Below are 27770 nucleotides of genomic sequence, written 5' to 3' on the forward strand. Positions count from 1 at the left end.
TTATTTATTTATTTATTTAGTTTATTTATTTATTGACATTTGTTTACCGGGAAAGGCCACTGGGCTAAATAGAGCCCATTTTCAGTGAAGGCCCAGGGAGAAAAGCTCCAATGCACAATAACAACAAGGAAGTTACAATATTTACAAGACTCAATACAATACAATACATTACATGGCAAAAATAGGCGATACAAAAAATGACAAAAATAAGTAAATTCATACAATAATAAAAGTATCAGGAAAATCAGGTTAAATTGAGCAAGGTCCATCAGTTAGAATGTAGTGTAGCTATAAATTCTATAGCATATATTGAGTATAAAGGAAGTATAAGAAAGCAGAGAAAATACGAGTTGACAGAAGGTTCATAAGGTTATAGTTAGTAGGTGGTATGCTTAAAGTGAAGTATAAATGAACTAGTAAAGGTTGATAAAATGTCAGGGATAATTCTAGTGGAGGAAAATGCAGTTATGATGGTTAGATAGTTAAGAAAAAGCAGTACTAGGTCTCAGGGAAAGAGAGTTAAGTGATAGCATCACTTATTTCTTGGGCAATGCTGTCCTATCAAGTTGTCATATGTATTTTGTTCTATAATACAGGCTAACATTGTTTTCATTTCACATATACTGTTGCCATATAGCTAGTTAATACAGTTACACTTTATCCTGATAGAAAAGTTTAAGCTTTAGTTCACCTTAATATCTGTCTGCCGATCATATCTCTCAACTGTCCAGATTTTTGCAGAATGTCCAGATTTTTGCCTTGTATTTTTAGTCTGTCCTCATAATTTTTTTGTGGCAAATCACCAAAGATTAAAGTCACTAAATGACACAGTTTTGAATTTCAGACTACAAATCCCTTAGAAAATGGGGTCCCTATCAACATCTCGAACGCTGACAATATCAAATTTGATATTGTCGCATCGAGAATGCCGAAAGGGAAGAACGTCGAGCAGGTAAATGGAAATCTCCATAAGGGGAGATTTCTGTTTACCGCAATGTAGTGTGGTCTTGGAGTTGGTATATTTAAGTAGTGGGGAGTGTGAGGGGTGCAGGGGGGGCTTGCCCCCCTGCTTACACCAGTTATCTCTTTTTTTGTTTTTTTGTTTTTTATTTTTATCGGCATTCGAAAATTGGATAGTTCGATCATGTCAGTTCGACATTTAGTGATTCGAACTATTCAATTTTTGAAATGCTGATATAGACGCAGAAAATGCATACTACCACAAATCCTGTTATTTTAGCAATGTTTAAGTTTATAGAAGCAAATTTTAAAAATATGTCATTATTTCTGGACCTTTGTTCCCCCATTAGTTTAGGCTTTATCCAGATTTCTAGTGCTAAGAGGTTGACAGTTATGCCAACAAAGTAGTTTTGGCCTTGGGATATCATCTTATCTGATCATTTTTTACCTTTTATGAAATGTTATTTAATTTCAAAGATTCCGTACCCTGCAGAATATATGAAAAAATGCAAGATTTGTATTTATAGAACTGGCAAGTAATATTAAAGTACCACTATTATACATAATTATACAATGACTGGCCATTAATATTCAAAAATGAGCACGCTGATTGGCCAGCCCAACCAGCATGCTCGTTGTAAATCAGAAAATATACTAACGGAAAAAGGTCCAGTTGACTGAACTATTTCTGTTAGTATATTGCCTGGTATTTTTTTTTACTTTTTTTTGTTCTGCAGAGGTAGCAATGGAGAAAAGAAGATCTCCGTTGCTTTTTTTAAAGATATCTCACTATGTTATACGAGTTGAAGAACTCGTATAACATAGCGAGATATCTTAAAAAAAGCAATAGAGATCTTCCTTTCTCCGTTGCTACCTCTGCATAGTACTGATGTTCTGCATAAGTGTGGGAACACAAGCCCCTTACCAATGCGCAGTACATCAGAAATGCACCAGGATACTGGAAAACTGTGGAAGGGCAGTATGGAGGCATTATACAATGACATTTAATAAAAGTAAGTATTTTTTTCTTAAATAATGTCATTGTATAATAGCAATAACCCATGACTGGGTATTGGCAGTGCTGGATTTACCCACGGTTGGCTTTGTGATCAAACCACACCAACCGTGGGTAAATCCAGCATTACCCACACCCACCCATGGGTTATTGCTTAAATATAAGTCAGCTTGTCCATTTTCTACATGATAAGCTGTATGTAACAGCAATTTTAACACACAAATGAATTCCTAATAAAAAACAGGGCAATATAATATAAGATAACACTGACATGTATAATTCACAGCTGGTTCATAATTTTCTCTGAGGGAATTAGTATTCTCAATAAATTAAAAGAAGTATCAAACAGCTTGTTTATATTACCAGACTCTTTTTATAAAGTGTGATCTAGAAACCAAGCATTGGTCTACAACTAATGACTCACTTTAGCCATGAAAGATGAATGCCTCACTGGGAACTATTTTTCATTCATCCAGGACTAACGAAAAGAATAATTTGTCTTATTTATTAACTTAATAATGTCCTACTCACTAATAGCCCAGAGGTGATTCTGTTTCTCTTTAGGAGAAATCAAGAGTCGGTTTAAAAGCAGAGTCTGTAAAATAAGAATTAGGAGTTCATTTTAAGATGACTCTTAGTAGAAGTATTGTGTTCTGGAAAGCTGGTCACGTGTTACTTTTTTCTTTTAATTTTGTAAAAGTATGTATCCATCTGTGTGAAACCTCTAATGCATGCACATTCAATTAAAATCTATTTATTGCATGAGTTTGTGGGTCTAATCTGCCAAACCATATATAGAAAACTGCACTGTGTCACCTGTGCATCCACAGACAAGTCAGTATATACAGGATTATTGTATTACTATAGTTTCATGAACTTTACTTAAATAACTGGCACTTCTCATGAAATGCCACTGTGCCTCTAAGGAACATAATTTGTCATAAGGTGCTGTAGTTCATATTGAATTCTAAAATCTAAAATGTTATTTGACTTAACTAGGGAGGAATATGTGTTATACGGTACCTTATTCATATAAATAAAAATGCTGCTTCTAACACACCATAGTATACCTGTATGTAGTCTCGTAAAGCTGTATACATAGTCTTACGTTTTAGTAATGGCAGAATCTTGAAAGAAAATCATTGCTTACAAATTCAAATTTTAGCAGTCTGAAAGCTGAGGTAAACAAAACTTAGCTGCTGATGCCACAGGTGAAAATCAAGCCAAATATGCAAATGATGCAGCTGGGAGAGTTCAGTAAGCAAAAACACAATGTACAGGAGAAAATAACCTTCCTATTGTTAGAAATCTGAAACTAACTTAATGAAAGTACCTTTTATTTTAGGTCAGATTTAACTGCCATTAGCTATGTGAGCAATGTGGCATCGTTTGAAAGAAAGGTTCACAAGGTTACATTTTGCAATATACTGTGAAATTCTATGTAATACCAGAATACTGGGTAATTATATACTAATTCTGAAACCAAAGGCTTTCAGTTTTCACAGCCAGGATGAGAATGCATATCTGCAGGCTATCATGAGATTAACCAATGACATCAGAGCATGGAAATAGAATACAAACATTGTTTAATTCAACATAGATCTTAGACCAAAGCTAAGATGATAGCTGGACTTATGAGATAATAGACAGTTGAATCAGTCACACTGCTGCCACTTTTATTATTTTGCAGTAATTTAAAGAATATCATGGAGATAATCTCAATTTGTTATGAATGTAAAACAGACAGAATTGCAAACAGCATGGTCGCCATCTGATCAAAACAAATGCAGATGAAAAACAGTCATCAGTTTTTTTTAATCGCCTATTTTCTGCATTTTACTTAAAATTTAGCAGTGCTCAGGGAAAATTAAAAGTAACATGTACCCATTCTCAAAATAGCCAGGGAACTATGAAATATTTTTTGGTGTCTAAACTTTGTAGGTATACTAGATGAGCATTTAATTTGAAAGACTGCTTTATAAGGAATGACTATTACAGAATAAATTAACGTTATATTCTGTACTCTGACAGCAAGGAACCATAGATAAAAGAATGGAATCTCTAAACTATCTGAGTTGCTGGGCCTTTTGCCAGGAAATGTGGCATTCTGCCAGTGTGCAGATAGTTTGTTGAGCTTTGAGATGTGAATCCTATATACCGGCTATTGTGAATTCACAATGCTATGATCTGAACATATGTGGTCCAAGTTTTCAATTTTTTTTCTGTTATATGAACTCTTGAAAGCCGAGAAATGTTCTGATGTACAAACAAGCCTCCAAGTTATCAGTGTTTTTTAATTTTATTATGGTACTGGGGAGTACTTCAAACTTTAATCAGTAAATCTGAATAATTTCTAGATAGGCAAGAGCAATAAACCCAACATAATGCAGAGACGTTTTCACTGTAAATCATTATGCTACAATAATGGATTGGTTTGTAAAATTACATTTATGCACTCAGAAAGTTTGAAACATTACCACCTTACCATCTTCTAAATATACTTCAGACTGCTATAGTAGATGTAAGGTCCTTCTTACAGCTTGTTTGATCATGTTTCTGAAAGCAGTATTGTCTCTCTCTCTCTCTCTCTTTCTGTCTGATTCCTCTCCTCCTACCATGGAGTGCATGTGCCATCAAGCTGAGACAGACATAATTTTAGCACTTTCCTTGTATGTACTCAGGAAGGTAAATAGGTCATAGCTCAACAATGGAGTGCTCCTCCAGGCAGAAGTGCCAAGTTTAATTTTTCAGAGAAAACATTCAGTTTAAAGCCAATACATGCAGTGAACAAAATAAAAAAAAAATGTCATAGTGACATGAATGAATACATAAAACTATAGACTGCTTCCAAAAGTTCAATTCCCTGCAACATGTCTGCCATTCAAATTCAATATTTAACTTTTAAAATGAAATAAGTGTAGTGGCTGAAGTCTTGATGAGTCCAGCCGCTTACAATTTGATTAGTTTTACCTTATGGCTTTGTTACAGAAGCAGTTGAGCAGCATAGCAGTAGTTTAATTGAATATGTTAACTGCAAAAGTCCACTGGGCATGGTATATTATATGTGGAGACATGGCATGAAAAGTTCCAAATGAAAATGTACAGACCTCACTCGATAACACATTGTACATCATATTATTTAGGGAGAGTTGCTGTTCATCAAGTAAGGATTTACTGAAAGGGAAGTCAATAAGGGTTTCCTATGGCTTCCCAAGCTTCATTACAAATCTGCCCACTTTAAATAGTGAAACTGTAGAATATTGGGGGGATGTTAGACAGTTTCTCATTACCCCTCCATGGGTGTGCAATTTTAGGTTAGTATATTTAGAAATGTGGACAGTGTGAGAGTTAGGGGCAAAATGCTGCTTCTGTAGTTTTAGTTGCAGTTGATGATAAAGTTGCAATTACTGACACTGACAGTTTCATCGATGTTTAGCCATGCCTCCGTTATTTACAGTCCATTTGCTATGTATTGTTAGAGATTAAACAGACACACTAAATGTAATAAATTCGCATACAAGAAGGTTATGATAAACATAAGAAGATATATTCTTTTTTAGCTGTGTAAGTGAATTGATCCAGGGACCCTATTCAGCCATGACCCTGGTCACAATTACAAGTTAGAAATGCACTTAGGAGTACAAAGGAAAAATGTTGCTATTAAGACACTTGACAAAGATTACATAAGCAATACATAGCCAAGATGCGACAGAGAATTTGTAAAGGTTTAAAAAGCACTTAAAAGAAGGCACACAATATTAATACTTAAAAATACAACGTACACCACTATAAATACAGAATTGCATGTAAACACAGCTCGCAGCACTGTAAGATGCTATTACAGTGTAATGGACTAGGGATCAGCAAGTGAATGTTGCATAGCTGTACAAAAGAGGTGGCTGTACAAAAAATGGGGGGTGATAATTATAGTTGTATCACTCTTCTTGTATCAAACAGACAATCTGAAATTTTAGGCTAGAACAACCAATACTGTTGAATCAAGAACTGCTATGTTATTGTGTTAACCCATGTCTCCTTAACACTTACATTTACTTTCTTTGAATAGATGGTCTTATGAGTGTTTCCTTGAAAACCAGTAGTTGGTCTATATTACTAATATTCTCTGAACGATTCTTACAAAGAGTTGGAATTATTTTTGAGAAAGCTATTTCATAGGTACCATGTGTGAATTGGGGCCTAAATAATTTGATAACACAATTATTTCTAATAATTTAGGACTGGTTTCTAAACTCTAACCTGCTGAATATTGGTGAACAGTAGTCATCATTTAATAGTGTGTAGATGAGTGTATTGAGCTGTAAAGTAGCTCTAGCTGTAACAGGTAGCCAGGGGGTTAAGTTAAGACTAGTTCAGTGATACTCTCACTTGTTAACTAAGTATATGAAACTGTTTTATTCTCAGTACTGCATGCAGACAGACATACATTTACAGGCAGTTAGTATTCTAATTTATGGAAGAGTACATTATGGCAATTGTTTGCCTACCTCCTTGTTACAGAAGTTAGATATTTTGCATGACACCTTAAGCTGTATTAATACAAAGTTGAACTGAGCTTCTCTGCATTGGTGGCATGACAGGTTTTAGTCTAAAATTAGTCCTTGGAACCTCTGTTGAGTAGTGATGGCAAGAGGGATGCCCAGACATACCAAACAGCATCACTGTTTTTATTTTTTTATTTATTTTTAATGGGTTGATGGATAACTTATTTTTTACAAAGCTAATTCTGTTTAGCTGCATACTCCTTCTGAAGTTCATTGCTTAGAATTTTATTGATGATTGCATTAAGTGTATCCTCTTGTCTATTGAATATCTGCAAAGTTGAATATCTAACCACATTTCATTATTTATATTTAAAAAAAAAATAAAATCTAGAGAATTTACTTTTTCTTTATCCATCAACTGATAACAAAATATTAGTTTTTTTTTTCTTTAAAAGCAGGCATATTGGTTATAATGAAAGTACTTATATTATTTTGTATATATGCTACAGGGAATGTTAAAAATAGCCAATCTTTATATTCTGGATGTTTATGTATATACTTTCTAAAGTTTATCAGCATCATGGAGATATAAGAGGAATTTATTACTTGGTTTTGATTTTCCAAAATATAATAATTTAATGACCAGAGAACGTTATTAGTTATCTTATTATGGTGTGCATATGTTAGATATTTAGTTTTTAAACAGATACTCTCGTGTATGTCTTTCCATTGTTCGGTGTAATTGTTATTTGCCCAAAAGTAATCATTTTTATAATAGTAGAAAAGGAATATAATTCCAGATCAGGAAATCCTATTCCCCCATAAACCCAACTTCTCAGATGGTGATTAAGGGCCAATCTAGGTTTGTTGGGATAACAAAGAAATGTAAGCATTAAGGAATTAAAGTCTCTTATATATTATTTAGGGGTAGAAAGAACTAATGATTGTATTAAATATAATATTTGTGGTAGTATTATCAATTTTATTATTGAAAGTCTCCCTTCTCCTGTAAATAAGAACTAAATGAAAAGAGACATGAAAAAACACTCTGATCTTGTAGCCCAGGTAGGTATGACCCTAGCCCTGAGTAGCATCCTGCCATTGTCCAGAATGATACCGCAGTACAAGGACAAAATGATTGACTTCAACAATTGGCTAAACTTCTGGTGTCATTCTAAGGGCATCCAGTATCTGTCTGCCTGGGACAACATGGTCTACAGACCATGATGCTTTGCCAGAGATGGCTTGCACCTGTCGCCCCTGGGATTCTGGATACTGGCTAAGGGTCTTGCTGCCCCTATAGTGCCTTTTTTAGGCAAGGTTCAAATGACAAATTCACCACTGTAACAGGAACAGACAAGCAAAAACTGAGGGTAATGCTACTCAATGCTAGAAATCTAAATCTCAAAATGCACTCACTCGAGGCACTTCTTAAAATGGAGAACATCGATATCTGTGCAGTGACTGAGACCTGGTTCAAGGATCTAGAAAGCACCCCTGCATTACCAGGCTATAGCTCACACCACGCTTTTTGGCCATCTAACCTGGACCAGAACACCAAAGGTGGAGGTGTGTCCATATTCATTAAGGATATCCACACCTCCACGCTAGTTGCAGAGCATAATGCATCAGAGGTTATGCATGTGCAACTATCTCTGGGCAAAGCTGCAATCCAAATTGTAGCTTGCTACAAATCCCCCACCATGCCTCAGGACTCCCAATCCTCTTTTCTTGGGGTCTATATTAAATCACCGAATGCTTAAAAAAGCGAACGGTGATTGATTGACCCTATGTAAGCAAAAGCTTACAATGTCGAAGTGTCAGAACAGCAATTTTTTTCCACGGGGAAAAAATCACTGTACCAACAAAAAGAAAGTAAAAATAAAAATGAAGTTAAACATTACATTAAGTGGGGGGCTGCACCTCCACACCCCCCACTTAAATATACCAACCCCGAGACCGCACTACAGTGCCAAAAATAACAAAGTACCAAAGTGGCCAAGCAAATTCTTTCCCAGGGAAAGAATTCACTTAACAGCTGATTCGATATTTTTCGTTTTCTGCCTTTTAAGTTTGACCAAGATGCATTCGAAAGAATGCACCTTCGGACTTCTAATATAGACCCTTTTTTTGATATACTGGAAAATATTAGGGTTCAACCAAACACCCTAATAATTGGAGATTTCAATTACCCCACTATTAACTGGGAAAACTATTCATGTGCCAAATCCTTCACTCAACACTTTCTGGAATTCATAAATTCCAGTGCCCTGGATCAACTTATTCAAACCCCCACCAGGGACAACAATATCCTAGACCTAGTCATTGCCAACATGAGTGACCGATGTTTTACACCAGAAGTCAACTCCTCGTTGGTCAGATCCGACCATAAGCTAATCACCCTAGATATCCGCATCCCGTCCACATGCACCATTAAGGAAACCACGGTAAAAAATTTCTCCAAAGCCAACTTCATGCTTCTTAAGACAGAAGTGGTGAACTTCATGACACCCATGCAGATGGACAATACAGTTATGACTGCTGAATCCTACACACATGCACTCTATAAGCACTTACATGAGTGTATGGATCATGCTGTCCCAAACAGAACCAAAATGGTATCCTCCAAAAAAAAGGAAGCCAATCTGGTGGTACCCTGCCATAAACAAACTTTACAACAGAAGGAAGAAACTGTTGCAAAAGAGAGTAAAATCCCATGAGTGGAGGAGCTCCCTGTTCAGCCTCAGTAAGAAGCTGAGATCCCTTATAAGATCCTTTAAAGCTAGCTACGAAAACAAAATCACCACTGATTCTAAGGGTAACCCCAAAGCATTCTATAGCTATGTCAAGAATCTCAATGGCAACACCCAGATCTGCTCTGAGTTGCAGCACAACGGCATGAAAATTACAGAACCACCTGATATTGCCAACATCTTGGCAGATAGGTTCAGTGCTAACTTTACCCCCCTATCACCCCCTTAAAAGGCCCGTATCTATATAGGAAGAATGCAGAGTCCCTGCAATCACAGCTATGTAGGTAAAAGCTGCACTCTCTAAAACCAAAAACACAGCAACCATGGGACCGGACAATATCCCAGGCTGCATTTTACATGAACTTCAGAATGAACTGGCTCCCCACCTAAGCACCATGTTCAATTATAGTCTCACATCAGTCTTTGTGCCCAATGAATGGCGCACAACAACAGTTATCCCACTCCACAAAGGGGGAACCACCACTGATCCTGGGAACTATCACCCTATTAGCCTGATGAGCCTGGTCTGCAAGGTCATGCATGGAATGTATCATCATGGAACTCATAAACAAAGACATTGGTAACCTCCAAACTCTGGACCCCACCCAGTTCAGGTTTGTGAAAGGCAGAACATGCCTTCTGAACCTGATTAACTTCTTTGAGGCAGTCACTAAAGCCATAGATGAGGGTAAGGTGGTTAACACAGCCTATCTTGACCTCGCCAAGGCTTTCGACACCATCTCCCATTCTGGAATTGTAGTTAAACTGACTAAAATAGGTATAAATCCCTACATCACAAGATGGGTTGCCGACTGGTTCACTGAAAGAACCCACACTGTAAAAGTTGCAGACTCCAAATATGACTTCAAACCAGTGACAAGTGGAGTACCACAGGGTTCAGTCCTGGGGCCTCTTCTGTTTGGTATCTCCTTCTCTGAAGTACAGGCTAACACAGAAGTCCTCTGGCTAACGATGGTTGCAGATGACTGCAAACTAGGAGCCATAGTTGAGTCCCCAAATGATGTGGACATCCTACAGAAGGGCCTCACTGAGATACCTGGTGTCAGAGGCATGGCCTCAAGCTCAATGCCAAAAAGTGCATTGACATCACCTTTGGTAAAAATTCTGTACCCATGAACTACCACATAAATGGCAGTCTACTTAATGCCAAATGTGTGATAAGAGACCTTGAGACCCAGGTAGACAGTAATCTCTCCTTTGACAGTCACACCATACAGTAGTCAGGAAATCCTTCTATGTGGCACACCTCATCACAAAAGGGTTCTCATCCAGGAAAAAAAGGTCATTGTTCCCCTCTACTCGGCACTCATTAGACCCATTATAGAGTACAACGCCCCTTTTGGAATGTACCTCACAAGACATCTGCAGCAGCTGGAAAGGCCACAGAAGTACCTCACAAAGAGGATTACTGGCCTCAAACAGATGCCCTACACTGACCATCTCAAAAAACTCCAGCTTTACTCTGTAGCATATCGCCTGCTCTGAGGAGATCTCTGCCTGAAATATAAAGCTATGTTAAACCCTGAGCTGTTGGGCATGCTACACCTAAAGAAATCCCAATCCCTTTGAGCTACATGCTCTAGGGACCTAAACCTTGTCACCACAATAAACAGGACATGCTGGAGGGATAGATTCCTGTCCCAGAGACTTCCTATACTCTGGAACAAGCTACCCATCTATGTCAAACAAAGTTCCTCATTAGCACTCTTCAAGAAAAAGCTTGATGAGTGGATGAGAAATAGGAAATACACCCTGGGGATCACTTCTGTGGTTCTGCTTGACAGGGGCAATTAACTTTCTTGGGTGGCGTAAGCCATGGAACCTTGTTGGCTAGACTTACTTAGGCCATTGGGCCGATAGCCTTGTACCTACCTATGAACCTATAAAGCTATGTTCCATTTATAGGTTTATAGGTTCATAGGTTGGTACTAGGCTGTCAGCCTAGCCATCACAATTCCCTGGCTATTTCTTCTGACACTATTTACTTCCCTGGACCCCTGTCTAGCAGGGTGACTGATATGATCCCTGGGGTGAATTTCCTTTCTCCCATCCAATCGTCAAGGTTCCTTTTGAAGAGGGCCAAAGAGGCACTCTGCTTGACATATATGGGAAATCTATTCCAGAGTCTGGGGAGTCTCTGGGTCAGGAACTTATCCCTCCAGCATGTTTTGTTTATTGTGATGACAAGGTTTAGATCCCTGGAGCGTGTGGCTCTGAGGGATTGGGATTTCTTTAAGTGTAGCATGTCCAACGGCTCTGGGTTTGACATGGCCTTGTATGTTAAGCAGAGATCACCTCTGAGTAGACGATATGCGACAGAGTATAGCTGGCGTTCTTTAAGGCAGTCAGCATAGGGCATCTGCTTTAGGCCTGTGATTCTTTTAGTGAGGTATTTCTGCGGCCTTTCCAGTTGTTGCAGATGTCTTGAGAGGTACATACCAAATGGGGCATTGTATTCTATAATGGGTCTAATGAGGGATGAGTACAGTGGGACAATGACATCCTTTTTTCTGGATGAAAAGCCCTTAGTGATGAGGTGTGCCACATAGAAGGATTTTCTGACTGTTCTGGTGATGTGGTTATCGAAGGTGAGACCATTGTCCACCTGCGTCCCTAAGTCTCTTATCACACTTTTGGTTTTTAGTGTACTGCCACCTATATGGTAATTCACAGATACATGTTTTTCCCAAAGGGGATAACTATACATTTCTTGGCATTGAGCTTGAGCCCATGGCTCTGGCACCAAGCATCTGTTTCTGTAAGGCCCTTTTGTAGAGTATCCACATCATTTGGGGATTCAGTAATGGCTCCCAGTTTGCAATCATCTGGAGACTTTGTTAGCCAGAGTCCCTTAGTGTTGGCCTGTACTTCAGAGAAGTAGATGCGCAACAAGAGCGGTCCCAGGACTGAACCCTGAGGTACTCCACTTGTCACTTGTCTGGAGCTGGATTTGGAGTCGGCTACTTTTACAGTGTGGGTTCTATCAGTAAGCCAGTTAGCAACCCATTGGGTGATGTAAGGATTAATGCCCAGCTTAGTAAGTTTATCTATGATTCCAGAGTGGGGGGTAGTGTCAAAGGCCTTGGCAAGGTCTAGATAGGCTGTGTGGACCACCTTACCCTTGTCCATGGCTCTGTAGACTGATTCAAAGAAGTCAATCAGGTTCAGGAGACAAGATCGGCCCTTCACAAATCCAAACTGGGTGAGGTCCAGTGTTTGAAGGTTGCCAATGTCTTTGTTTATAAGTTCCATGATAATACGCTCCATAGCCTTGCAGATAAGGCTTGTCAGACTGATGGGATGGTAGTTTCTGGGATCCAAGGTGGATTCCCCCTTGTGGAGTGGGATAACTGTAGCTCTGCACCACTCAGTGGGCACGAAACCTGAGGTGAGGCTATGATTAAACATGACACTTAGGTGAGGTGCCAGTTCATATTGTAGTTCATGTAGTACACAGCCTGGGATGTCATCTGGTCCCATGGATGCTGTATTCTTAGCTTTGGAGAGTGCATTTTTTACCTGTGTGGCCGTTATTACTGGAATATGGCAATCTTCCAGTATTGAGATGGGCCATTTAGGGGGTGAGAGGGGGGTGAAGTTGGCACTGAATCGATCTGCCAGGATATTGGCAATATCCTTGGGATGATTATATTTAATGCCATTCTGTTTTAGCTCAGAGCAGATCTGAGCATTGCCATTTGGATTATTGACATAGCTATAGAATGCCTTGCGGTTGTCTTTGGAATCTTTGGCAATTTTATTTTCGTAACTAGCTTTGGAGGATTATATGAGGGATCTCAGCTTCTTATTGAGACTGCTAAGGGAGTTTTTTGCATCCTGGGATTTTCCTCTTTTCTGCAACAGTTTCTTCCTTTTATTGTAAAGTTTGTTTATAGCAGGGGACCACCAGATTGGCTTCCTTTTTTTGGATGAGAGCATCTTGGTTCTATTTGGGATGGCACAATTCATGCATGAGTGGATGTGCTCGTACAGTGCCTTAGTGTAGGATTCAGCAGTTGAACTTTCAGTTCCCGTCTGCATGGGTGTCATGAAGTTTGTCACTTCTGACTTGAGTAGCATGAAGTTGGCTTTGGAGAAGTTTTTTTATGGAGGTTTCCTTACTTGGGGGTGGGGGTGGGATGTGGATGTTATGGGTGATTAGCTTATGGTCAGACCTGACTAACGAGGGGGTGACCATAGGTGTGGAGCATCAATTTCCCATGTTGGTAATGACCAGGTCTAGGATATTGGAGCCCATGGTGGGACTATGGATTAGTTGATTCAGGGCGTTGGAATTTATGAATTCCAAGAACCGTTGGGCAAAGGTGTTGGTACATGAGTAGTTTTCCCAGTTAATGGCAGGGTAGTTAAAATCACCCAGTATTAGGGTGTTTGGTTCTATCTTAATATTTTCCAGTATGTTTAGAAAGGTGTAGTGAGAATCTTGGTGTATGGTGGGGTATCTGTAGCAAGCTACAATTTGGATTGCAGTCTTACCTAGTGTTAGTTGCACCTGGAGAATTTCAAATGCATTGTGTTGGGCAACTAGCCTGGTGGTGTGAATATCCTTGGTGAATATTGACACTCCTTCATCTTTAGTGTTTCGGTCCTAGTTTGGTGGCCGAAAAGTGTGGTAAGAGTTGTAGCCTGGTATTGCAGGGGTGCTCTCTGGAGTCTTGAACCAGGTCTCAGTTACTGCACAGATATCGATGTTCTCCATTTTTAGGAGTGCCTCGAGAGAGTGCATTTTGAGGTTTAGACTTCTAGCATTACGTAGCATTACCTTTAGATTTTGCATGCTTGTACCTGTTACAGTGGTGGTTTTGTCCTTTGAACTTTGCCTAAAAAAGGCACTATAGGGGTGGCAAGAGCATTAGCTAGTAACCTGAATCCCAGGGCAGGAGGTGCAGACCATCTCTGGCAAAGCATCGTGGTCTGTCAATCATGTTGTCCCAGGCAGACAGATACTGGATCCCTTTTGAATGACACCAGAAGCTTAGCCAATTGTTGAAGTCAATCATTTTGGCCTTATATTGTGGTATCATTCTGGGTGAAGGCAGGATGCTACTCAGGGCTAGGGTCATACCTGCCTGGGCCACATGATCCGAGATCTCTTCCATGTTTCTTTTCATGTAGTCCAGGGAGGTACGTCTCAAGTCATTCACTCCAACATGGACAATGTCAGAGTCATATTTGTACTTGTTGTGGAGTGACTTGAGTGCATGCATTATGTGGCAGATCCTGGCACCTGACAGGCAGCTGACTGTAATTTTCTCTTTGTTCAACCTGGTGAGAGGGACATCAGTGTGCCGGACTATAGAGCCACCTATGACTAAAGTGTTAGGTACATTGTCTTGCCTTAGAGGCTGTTGCTGGGTGGCACACTGGTGTTGTGAACTATGTGACACTTTGGTTGTGATTGGTGTTTGTTTGCGTTTCAGCTTCAGAGGTCCTTGTTGCTTGGGAAGGTTACAGTTAAGGGCCTCTACATATGTGGATTTAGTGTTGCTATATGTGGGTGTTGGTGGTGTGCATTTAGAATGGCTATGTGTTGCTTGAGGTGTAGTGTGGGTGTTAACCTTGTCCTCTTGACTGTCTAGCACAATCTTGGGTGGAGAGAGCTTTGCTTCCATTTTGGCTATGTAAGTGCATCTCTCACAGGTTGTAGTGTTGGGTGGTAGGAGGAGAGGGTTGTCTGTGTACATGAGGCAATTGCTGCATTGCCCCAGTATGCCCAGATTCACTAGGTGGACAGGAGAAATCACCGGAAGCTGACCCTTGGACATGCCCGGTTTGGTGCTTTTTTTTTTTTTTGTAAAGTACAGGAGCTGTTTTCCCTTACCTTAGCAAGGTATTTTGCAATTATAGGCTGTTTAGTGCCTACTATTAATTTCTCCTTATTAACAAGGAGAGTTGAGTGATTGTATCAGTTTAAGGCTTCCTAGTGCTCTCCAGTAGGTATTAGAGAAAGTGCTAGTCACAGGGATGCTTAAAGGTAAGATGAAAAAAAATGCACACTGTAGTGTGCGCTAGAGAAGTTAGGTGTGAAAGTAGGTAACTTAAGTTTTACCTGCTTAAAAAGTTAAGGTTTAGTGGAGAGTTACTATTTTTAAAACAGCAAGATGGATTGAAAGGGGTGGTCACTTTTGTATTCTGGTACTATGGAATACAGTAGGGTGGCCAATAAATTGAAATAGCTGAAGGGGAGGGATTTCAAAAATGATGATTTTGTGATTACTCACACAAGCCAGTGAAAGTAGAGAGGAAATGAGATATATGGTCAGATTAACATAAGAGGCAGGCAACTAGAAAGACAGTGGTATTTAACAAGACGACTGTAACTGGGTGGAAGGGTGGGAAAATTCTGCCTGACTCAGAACAGAGAAAGCTGTGGTCTCTTTTGAAGTTTTAATATGCTGTTAAAGCAGAATGTAAGTAAAACACAAGGTAAAGAAAACAAACCACAGTATTCAAAATATAGAAAGGCAATAAAGTAATACAAAATAAAATAAAAAACAAACTAACCTTTCCTTCACAGCAAAGTGTAGCAGAGTCTGTATGAGCCTTTCTGGTAAAGCTTTGAAATGTTTTATTTTACCCCTTAAATAGAAGGTTTAGTTCCTAGCTCCACCCCCTCAGTTAACAAATGATTAACCTTAAGTGACCTCTTCTATCTTATGAACGAGTCCTTAATTGATCAGTTCTAATTTCTGCCTGACTCAGTTCTAATTTCTGCCTGGCTCAGAAGAGAGAGAGCTGTGGTCTCTTTTGAAGTTTTAATATGCTGTTAAAGCAGAATGCAAGTAAAACACAAGGTAAAGAAAACAAACCACAGTATTTAAAATATAGAAAGGCAATAAAGTAATACAAAAATACATATTATTATATATTAATAAGATTTGTAGTATTATCTAAACTATTATTATAATTTATATTTATTATCTCTTTAATGTTTAGCATTACAATTATTCCTAAACATTTTATTTTATTACCTTGTACAATATATTTAGAGAATCTTTCTTCCATGTCATCTATACTGGAATTAGTACATACCATTTTATTTTGTTTTCATTAACTGTAAGACTAGACTTAGTCTGAAATGTTTTAATAGCTTCAGATAAGGAATTATGTGAATTTTTATCATTCAATGTTAAAAATATATAATCTGCAAACAGAAGTAATTTCATATTTGGATTGCTATTTATTTGTATTCCTTTAATACCTGCCCTTGATTTTATGAAATTTGCAAATGGTTCCATAACCCATGTACTATAGTAGGTATTTTAAAAGTTGTTCTGAAATACTTATATTTTCAATTAATCCTCTAGCCATTATATTTTAACTGGTATCAAGAGTTTTAATCACAACTGCTTCACTTAGGTTTTCACTCTTCCTGTTCCCTTATTACCTTACATTTCCCTGTCTTTTAATTTTAATTAATAGTCATTTTAACCTGGTAGCAACTTTCACATAATCAGCTGTTATCAAGTATTGTTATTTCATAAACAAATATCAGGTATTACTAAGAACATTGTATTTTTTGACATATCCTAACATCTGCAAGAGATGTAAAGTCATGCTAATAAAGGATGCAAATGTCTCAGCATTTAATATTTTGGCTGATCTTGTAAGCATGCCTAAATGAATATTTAAGGTGTCGCCATATAAAGTTTCACAAACTATATCCAAAAACGCAACAATTCCAGACACACACAATGCAAAACAATCATATATGCCCCATACTGTAACACACCTACTGAGTTAGCATATTGAGACATTATATGAAATGCTGTAGAATTGAGGTTCTAAGCTGTTAACAAGCTGCTTTCTGTAACTTTGGGTATAGGGTTTGATTCCTTCCACCTCTGTCTGCTTACTGTGTGACTTTGAGAAAGTCCCTTACATAAGCAGTTTTACAGGGTTGCCCTGAAACATGACACTTGCAGTCAGTGGTCTTACCTAGTTAAAATGTATAAAATAAAATAAAAGCAGTTGGCCTTAGCTTTGCTATTATGATTTCATGTTCAGTCTGGCAGTCTCCTTGCTGTGGTCCAGGCTGTGATACCCTGTGCCTCCATGTGCCTACTGTATGACCCTGAGTAAGACACTTAACTTGTCAGTACTTTATGCTAATTGAGACATTGGGCTAGACTTCTCAATGTTCTCCTGGACCACATGCCTAGTAACCACCAATGAACTTACATAATACTAACTAAGTTAGAAATATACTAAAACCAGGCAATTCAGAAATACCCAAATGAGTGGTGGCTCTGCAGCCTGTAAAATAGATACTACCTCAGAACAAAAAAACACTGCCAGCATATTATGTAGTATTCAAAGCATATAAAGCATAATTATTACTCAGACAGGTCAATGATCTGAGGAGGTGAGTACTCACAAATGCACAAAATGACACAATATGTTAAATAGTCTCACCAGCAAAGGAAAAAAAAAAACATGCTTAGTGAGATTTTACATTCCCTCCAAATGGCATAAGAGTTTTGAACAAAAGAAAAATAATACAATCTTCATTTCATATTTAAAGACATGATACTATAAGAGGGGATTGACTGCCTGCATGCTGATGTGAGATGCATGGCCACTTGGCCGGCCCTGGAGAAGATTATGCCTGTCACTCTGAAGAGCACAGGCACAGAACACAAACCTCCCTCATACCATAATTTTTGACCAGGGATTATTTTGTTGGCCTTTTCTTACTCTGTTTTTCCTTCTTTTACAATGGATTTAATTATATGATATCAGTTATGTGTTTGTAGTCTTTACAGCTTGACTTGAGGCTTCCCTATTTCATCTCATTTTGCCCATCATAATAGTCAGAAATTGTTACAATGTCGTAGAATGAGAACAGTCCAGATTTTATTTGTGATGACCTCCTCATGAACAAGAAAGCCATTATTCATTTTTATCTGATGGGCTGTTTCTTTCATTTGTGCACTCACTGATAACTTTTCTCACACCCACTTCCTAGCTCTCCATTAGTCTGTCTGCTGCTTATTATACTGGCAAGATAGGTGGATGTATCCTATTTATTTCATCTGTCATTTACAACACATTGTGTCAGTTTTTTAACAATCACCACTACTGTATACCAACTTTTCTGTTTTAATTAATTATTTTTACAGTTTGTCTTTTGTGATAACTGATTTTGACACTAAAGTATATCTCAGAGTTTGGTTCATGACATTTTTTTTTTGCATTGCGTTTCATTCCTCTGTCACTGATTTATATTATTTAAATATGATTATTTATTCTTTTAGCATTCTGTTTTAGGTATTTTTTTCAGCTCATTGGGGAGTTTATTACTTATACCATTGTCTTTCTTTTTTTTTACTCAACAAAAAAATTTATTTAATTTTCCAATAACAATAGAGAGAAAAACAAGATAATTTTACAATTTAAATGATAAATTGTAGCAAACTATGTACAACATTTGCAAAAGGCCTCAGATGAAAAACTAAAAAGGGAAATATCAAAAAAAAAAGAGAAATTATAAACATTTTAAAGAAGGTTACACAATATTCAACAATTCTTAGTTCTTGTTTGATTAATTAGAATTAATTAGATGAATGTGTATCTAGATTTATTGTCTTAATAAGAGTTATGACTTTCTCCCAAGGATTATTATTACATTTTCTAGGAAAAATTCTTAGTTCTTTAGCTTTAATTTCCATTAATGCTACTTTGTCCAGAAGAATCATGAAGTCCTCAAATTTTAGAACGGAGGGTGATTTCCACTTTCTTGTAATGCATTTTTTGGCTACTGCCAAAATTGTCCAAAGAAGATGTTTATTTTTGTTATTCATTGTAGTAGATTCATTTATACACAAAAAAATAAAGATTTTGATAATACAAAAGAATCAGTAAAGCTAGCTTGAAGGAAATTACCAATATCTTCCCAATATTTTTGAATGTGAGAGCATTCATAAAAAATATGAGACCAATCGGCTGTACATTTTAGAGAACATCTCCAACATATCACCTCTTTGGATAGATTTAATTTAGCAATTTTACTAGGAGTGTAGAAGGCTCTATGCAAGAATTTCCAGGAAAAATTCCTCCAAACTTGTAAATTAGAAGTTAATTTTATGGAATGTAAAAGATTAGTTTTATTTTCAGAGGTTAGGGACAATGTATAACCTTTATTAATAAAGTCCCAAAATTTTTGATTAGGGATAATTTTATAGTTAATAATGATTGAAATCAAATTTTTCCAATTAAAGTCACCATATAGTATTTCATGTATAAGAAGTATAAATTTGGGTGAGGACTTAAAAAAAGAATTCTTTATTGTTCTACACAGGTCTCGAGTAAATGGGATTATACTGTTAAGAGGTAACAAATCTGAATTTGGTAGATTAAATGTTTTAATTAAATTTTGCACATCCAGTGTATCTAAATTCATTGTGCAATGATACCAGAATGTATTTTTTTTCATTTCCCAATTACCGAGAGTATCTGCACTAATTTTGTTGTTGTTGTTGTTGTATCTTTTGGCTTTTCCCAGTTAGGGGTAGCCACTGCGGAACTCTGGTCCGCTAATGATTGGTAGTTGATTTTTACATGCCAAGTTACCAGCCCTGATGCACAACCTTCAACGAAGGTACACCCATTCATGCATGTCTCCACACAGAAGACGCTCTAGCTAAGAAGTGAACCGGACAGCGTCTTATTGTGAGGTGACAATGCTACTGCAGCACCACCACCATATTATTTAAAAGTTTTTTGTAATTTTAAAAGGGTATAGCAGTTGTATCCACAATTTAATATCAACATTATTGTTAATAAAGCTTCTAAAATTATTATAGATGTAGTTTATATAATTTAGAGTTGTAGGTTTAATAATGTTATATTGTATATTGATACAAAGTGCATACCAAAGTTTATTACTTAGATCATTTAGTTGGGAGTTTTTTATTAATTTATTTTCATTTAGGATAACAGTTGCATGTAGGAATTTCCAAGCTGAAGAAAATAGTGGATCAATCCAATTTAATATTGTTTTGAGATTAGAAGCTTTAACATAGGATTCTAAGTCTGGAAAATGTATTCCTGCAAGCTCCCAGGGTCTAATATGATTTGATAAAGCTATTCTATTTTTCTTTGGATACCGCAGACATTTCAAGAGAATTATTTTTATTTCTCTTAAAATAGATTTACTGGGTAATATAGGAATAGATAAAGCAATGTAATTTATTTTTGGTAGCAGTATCATTTTAATTAATTGTAGCCTATCTTCAAAATTTAAATGTAATTTATTCCATTTTTCTGTGAGAGCTTTTAATATGTTCACAATGTTGTTATAGTTCATGTTTAAAGTTAAGTCAATATTATCACATAGTACAATCCCTAGATATTTTAAAGAAGAGACCTGTTTCTCTACTATTTCATTTATAGTTGATTTAATGTTATCATTGAGTTTTTTTCATTTAATAATATGTGATTAGACGTTGAGCTAATAATTTTTAATCCTGAGATACAATATTTTTTTTAACTAATAAATCTAATTCTTGCAAGGATTCTTCTGAATTTATTAAAGTAATTAAGATATCATCTGCAAATAGCATTATCTTGGAATCAAATTGGTTATATATATTAAAACCTTTTATTTTGGAATTATATTGGATTGCCAAAGAAAAAGGTTCTAGCGTTAAAGCAAATAAAATTGGAGACATCGGGAAACCCTACTTGGTGCCTTTAGTAATTTTAATCGATTCAGATGTAAATGGTCCTAATTATACATAGGCTAGATTATTATTATAGATATTTTTTTATAAAAGTAATACATTGAATAGGGAACTTATATGATTCAAGAATTTTAAAAAGAAAATTCCAATTTAAAGAGTCAAAGGCTTTTTCAATATCGAGGGTGATTATAAGTGCTTCTTGATTATCTCTATTCAGGATATCTATGGTGGTCTGGATTCTTTGAATGTTATTTTGGGTATGTCATTATAAATAAATCCTGTTTGATCTTCAGTGATGAGATGTGTTAGTAATTTCTTAAATTAGACAATACAATTTTAGAATCATTATTAATCAAAGAGATTGGTCTATATGAACTGCAGAAATGAGAATCTTTATTTTCTTTTAGTATAGGCGTAATTAATGAGTATCTCCATGAGGGTGGAATTACACCTTGTAAGTATGATTCATTCAAAGTTTTATGTAAAATTGATATAGCTGAAGATGGTAGAAGCTTGTATATTTCATTAATAATACCATCTATGCCTGGTGATTTGTTGCTTTTGCTTTCTTTAATTTTTTTCATTAATTTCCTTTAGGGAAACATGTTTCTGAATTTCATTAATTCAATTTTCTGGTAAGTTTTTATTAATTTAGAAAAGTCCAGACTATGGTCTGAGATATTTTGTTGAGAATCTTTGTTTTTGTATTGTTCTGAGAAGTGATATTTGAAAGCATCCAGAATATCACTTATGTCAGAGACTTTTTTAGTATTTCTCCCTTCATGAATCACACTCACAATATTATTTTCAATAAAATTTCTTTTTACTCTTAATGCTAGATTACGCATATACTTTGGAGATGTAGAGTAAGAATTTAACTTTAGTTTTTCTAAGGCTATATTAGTTTTGTGGGTTAAAATATCATTATATTTTTTATTTATAGATTGAATTTCCTTTTTCTTATTTGAGGAAGGTCCCATTCCTTTGTTTTACTATTAAACCATGTAATAGTTTGTCATATAAGTAAGCTTTCAATGAATCCCATAGAATTACTACATTTACCTTACTATTTAGTTTTGTATCTAGGAAGAATTTTATTTCTGTGTCTAACCAAGGTTTGAATTATTTTAATTTGCTAATATAGTTTGGGATTCTTTTAGGAAAAGAGAACTTCTTAAAATCTGTTTGTATATTAAAAATGAGTGCATTATAATCAGACATAGGGCACAGGGTTATTGCAAAGTGTGATAGTTTTGTTTTTAGATCCTGAGATATAAACATTTTATCAATTCTAGTTTGAGTCTTGTGTCTAAAATCACTGTGAGAGAATTCTAGTGAGCTATCATTTTTAAGATAAAATAAATCATATAATTGTAAGTTATCTATCCATTTTTTAAGATATTTCCCTATAGAGGTAATATGAAAGGGTCTTTTGTTAGAGTTTTTTTAATCATTAAATATTAAAGTCTCCCCCTAGAATCAGACTACCTTTAATATTTTTAATAATAAGTTTTAAGTGTTTTTTATTGTTTTTGCTTTAATTCCAGCAAACCAATAAGCATTAACTAATGTCCAGATTCTGTTATTAAATTGTATTATTATGATTGATATAAGGCCCTCCTTATTTTCATAATTGTAGATATCTTGAAATTAAGAGTGGTAAAATTATATAATAGTAAACAATTATATTATTTAATTTTTGTGTATCCTTCTTAAAAAGGTCATATTCTGATGATAAATTGCTAATTCCCATTAATAAATAAAATTTTAATTTAGACTGAGGCCTGCAAGAGTATAAATTTTGTTTAAAAAAGTTATTACACTTTAGTAAAACCTTTAACTGACATGGAATGTAAACCATTCCTAATCTGACAGAATAAAAATATTCAGTCAAATTAATCATCATTCCAAAGAATTGAAAAAAAAATGCCCAGTTTGAGGCTCCAGATTATGTAGTCTCTGAAAATTCTTTCAGTTAAATAGTTTGAGAGCAACAATAAATTGGTGTAATTTATAGTTTTAACTATAATGAGTGTATTTAAACTCTACTAGCAAAAATGTTTTAAATTGAGAAAAATATATTCTCATTACCATATGAACCTTGTCAAAAGCAAATAATTAATAGCTTGACAGTGGATATGTATGAGAAGGTTTATCAAAAGAGAAATACTCAAACATCCATTGGCTATGTAAGCTTTTCTTTTAAAATTAATAAATAAATAAACAATGTTTACATTAGTTAGAATAAATCAATAAAACAATAGATCAGCACTTGAAGATAATTGTATAGTGATGATAATAAATTTATATATGTTGATGGGCTAAGCATCACTTAAATATATTGCACTCTTCATTCCATAAATAATAGTTATATGACTGATAATGAATAGGCAAAGTTTTATCAAGGCAATTCTAAGCTAGAATTAAGTCAAATTATAATTACTTCCAGAGAAACTTTAGTTCACTCAGTTTTATTGTAAAAGTAACAATGTTAGAATAATTCAGTTAAATGTTGACCTAATAAGCATAATATCAGCCAAAATATATTAAAGGCTGAAGAGGCAGTACCAGTGCATTCTAATATCATTTCATTATATCTGCTGATAATTAAAATTTTCTTAAATATGTCTATGGTAACAAGAGTAAAGATGTGTTGTCATTACCTGTCATAAAGCAAAATGATAAAATAAATAAACCAAAACATTTTGCCTCTTTTGTTATGAGGAGCAACTGTGAATAAATAATAAAATGCCTGTAATATCTTTTTATATGACTGCAGCTCAACATTTAGTTCTTATGTGTATTTATCAACATACACTATAAAGTATGGTACAAAGGGAGATGTAACATAACAGAAGTTTTGACCATCTCGAGAATCTGAGCTGGAGTTATGTTTTGAGTTTGTTATGAAGAGACATACAGAAGCATTCAGTGACTAATATAGTGGTTACACAGTTGCATCTACATATTATTCTCAATGTTAGAGTGACAAGAATGTGTTTTAAAAAACAAGGTATAAAGATTTGATGCTAGGAATCAGAACTTTAATAAAACACTTTATCTGTATCTTTCTAACAGAGAGACAGAAACATAAAATGAAGATTAGCTAGAACAATATGATATAGAACAACAGTTTCTGTGTAAAAAAAAATCAAACAAAGTAGCTCCCTACCAAATTTTATCTTGACAAATTGTCTTTCACTAGTAGTGTTAATATTATGTTACTACACTATAGATGCATTCTGTCACTAGTGATCAATTGCTTGTATGTGATAGTGCTTGTAAGAAAAATACTGTTCAATAATAGAATCCAATCTATATGTTCATTAGTTTTCATTAAATGAATATTATAGTAATTATGAATAAAGAGACAAGGAAGTAGTGTGTGAGAATACTAGTTCTGGTAATATAAGAGACCAGATTGTTTATTTGTCTACTTTTTCTATTCTTTCAAATATCTGTAGTATTTCAGTAAATTTGAAATTATGCCATCTTTAATTAACATAGCACCGCCTTAGTTTCCATAGAGACTGATTGACAAGCAGAAGTTTTATTTTCTTATTAACTGTTCTAAGTTATGTCATAATGTCTGAATACCATTTTTATGTTAATTTTCATTAACACAGTAGTAACTGTCCAAGACCAGTATAATATCTGTAAGCATTAGCTTATAAAAAACATATTAAAGTTAGACAGAATACTCATGTGGGAATCTATCAATGATATCATTGCCTCTATGTGTATTATCTGAGCAATCTAAGCTAATCTAAGAAGATACTAACATTTTATCATATGAAATCCTTTCAAAAAATGTAATTTTATGTTGGCAAAATGCATTACGCATCCAAATAAATGTTAAAATTAGACAGACGTTTCAATGACGTCCAGCATCGCCACTAAACTATTTTAATCCCAAACAACATTTCTTAAAATAAATCACGTATTATCCTTAATAAAAAAGTTTTTGTGAGTTTTAAAGTGATAGACAATCAAACAATGTAAGCTGCTTGTCTGTTCCATAAAGCGACAATAGGGAGAAGAACGAAAAAATACGGGAAAATACATTATTTGACTAGGTTCTCATTCAAATCAAACCTTGTTCATACCAATGTTAAACTCAAGCCACTACTGCATGCACACATCTTCAAGGGTCTCCTCTAAGACTATCCATAATGCCTAATGTATTATCAATAACAAGTATTAACCACTTTCAGGCAATATTTATAGGATGTTAAAAGCGTGACACTAAAAGTGTATTTTAGTATTTAACAAGAAAGTGGAAGGGGAACTATTAGACAGAGTGCCATATTTTCTTTCACAGTTCACTCTACTACTGTGAAGCATTCCCCAGGATTCATGAAGCTTGGCGCAAGGACGGCGTTAGGCTTGCGCCAACTGTGTGGCATAGAGATGGCGCAGTAGTGCCATATGCATATTAATGAAGGCACACTGCCGCCACATCCACGTGTATAGGAAACGTGCGTGAGTGAATGGGGCGTGTCAAAGTGCCGCACGGAGGTGTGGACATGTCGGCTGTTTACGTGCAACCTAAAATGCTGAATATTACAGCCTGCCTCCAATAGTAATCACACCTGTCAGTGTCCGTGGATACTGAAATGTATGCAAGGCATGCAAGACAGTTTTGTAAACACAACAATAAGAAGCAAATACAAATGCACGTAGCTGAATATTGAGTCCCCATCCCATGAACAAATGACATTTAAAACCCTGTGCCCGAATTCTATTGCAGTGTTGATAGTTATACCAAGTGGAAGTGAAACGCATCGGGTTAACATGCCGCCAATAGCTAAGTATAGCCCAATGGTCAGGGTTACCACCTGTCCCACATTGTGAGGGACAGTCCCCCTCTGGGCAGTTGTGTCCATACCAAAACCATTAGAAACATAAAATATCCTGTGACCGTAGGACATAATTATGTCCCACATCTCATGTAATAGTCACATACAATAGTTATTTCGGTATGTAACATACCTACATGTTACAAGAAATAGAATAAGCAAGTAAATGAAACAGAAGAAGCAGATAAACTGCTACAACAATAAGCTTACATTTAGGCATAAAACAAAAGTACTATCTATTGTACTGACCGTGAGTATGTGTTGGCCTGCAAAATCTGATTGTGGTCCCAAATATATCCCATCCTGGCCATATGAAAAGGTGGCAACCCTACCAATGGTCAGAGCATTCGCCCAAAATCTGCCCATTTGCAGTCCAAGGCATCCTTGTCAGGATGGGCCAAAGATGAACGGGTATTACCCGGGTCTACCTACCATGTTATGAAAGATAAATATTTGCGTGTACCGATGTGCATGATGTACAGCATGTGGAAGATCAAAAGTGCTAGGGTAGTCCTCACAACCATACAGGTACCAGAGATATGTAGTGTATGCAATGTGTTCCCTTGACCATGCCATGGGCCATCAACCAGAGAAGGGATGGATGGAGTGTATGGAATATCCGTGTGGGGGGGATAGGTAATGTAATAATTTGCAAAGGGGAGACTGTGTTGGATGCACAATAGGTAAACTGGAGGTGTATAAGGGAGCAGTGGGTGAATCAGAAAGAAACACAAAGAACAAACATACACATCTGCAATACAACCTGACAGGCCATACTGTAGAACACAATCCCACAAACATATGAATATTAAAATGTGCGATACACATGTACAGAAACATCACCTGCACATACCCACATAATGGGCTGGACTGAACTGAGCCATCCAACTACAACAAACCTGGATGCATAATTGAATACCCATCATCCCCTCCACAGCACCCCACCCCCATTCCTGAACGTCCACCAAATCCAGCCATACTCGGGCTGCTAGCTTGGCGCAGCCATATCTGCACATAGTGACCACTACTCATATCTAGTAGGCAGTCTTACCCTAGGCAGTGTCAGGATTGCAAACTATGTATCCATTGCATGTAAAACCCTATCACATTTTCGTAAATCCAAAAAGATTGAATGTTATTGTCTTGTTCAATTTTTGGATATCCCTCATGGGATAAGTATCCTGTGTACACATCAGACTTGGTATCATGACAAGATGTCCAGTCCTGTAGACATCTGGACACAAGTTGTATGTGCAGTAGTGGTTCACGAGTCTGCTCAGCCTCTAGCCGGTCATGCAGAACCTACTACCCGTGATTAAACACCTGATCGTGATGCACGGCTCCCCACATGAATTATCGAGAATATATACTTTACACATTCACATAGTGGCAGTTGGATATAGGGTGATTAACGTGCTGATGTAAGCAGGGAACCTCCTGTCCCACTTTGTGAGGGACAGTCCCTGTTTGGGTAGGTTTGTCCTGATCAAGAATGATACAATGGCAAATGTCCTGTGATTGTAGGAAATAACTATGTACCATATTTCATGTAACAGTTGCCTAAAACAGTTATTTCTGTATGTAAAATATGTAAATCTTATAAGAAGCAGAATAAGCAACTAAACTGCTACAAGAATAAGCTCTCATCTAGGAAAATAAGTAAAGTTCTAAACCCTGTACTGACCGTGGGTATGTGTTGGCCTGAAAAATCTGGTGTGTCCTGAATATATCCCATCCTGGCCATATGAAAAGGTGGCAACCCTACCAATGGTCAGAGCACTCGCCCAAAATCTGCCCATTTGCAGTCCAAGGAGTCCTTGTCAGGATGGGCCAAAGATGAACGGGTATTACCCGGGTCTACCTACCATGTCATGAAAGATAAATATTTGAGTGTACCTATGTGCGTGATGTACAGCATGTGGAAGGTGAAAAATGCTAGGGTAGTCCTCACAACC

The sequence above is a fragment of the Protopterus annectens genome, chromosome 4.part0 (assembly GCF_019279795.1).
Source record: "Protopterus annectens isolate FY-2018-M chromosome 4.part0, PAN1.0, whole genome shotgun sequence".
In the NCBI taxonomy this organism is placed as follows: domain Eukaryota; kingdom Metazoa; phylum Chordata; order Ceratodontiformes; family Protopteridae; genus Protopterus; species Protopterus annectens.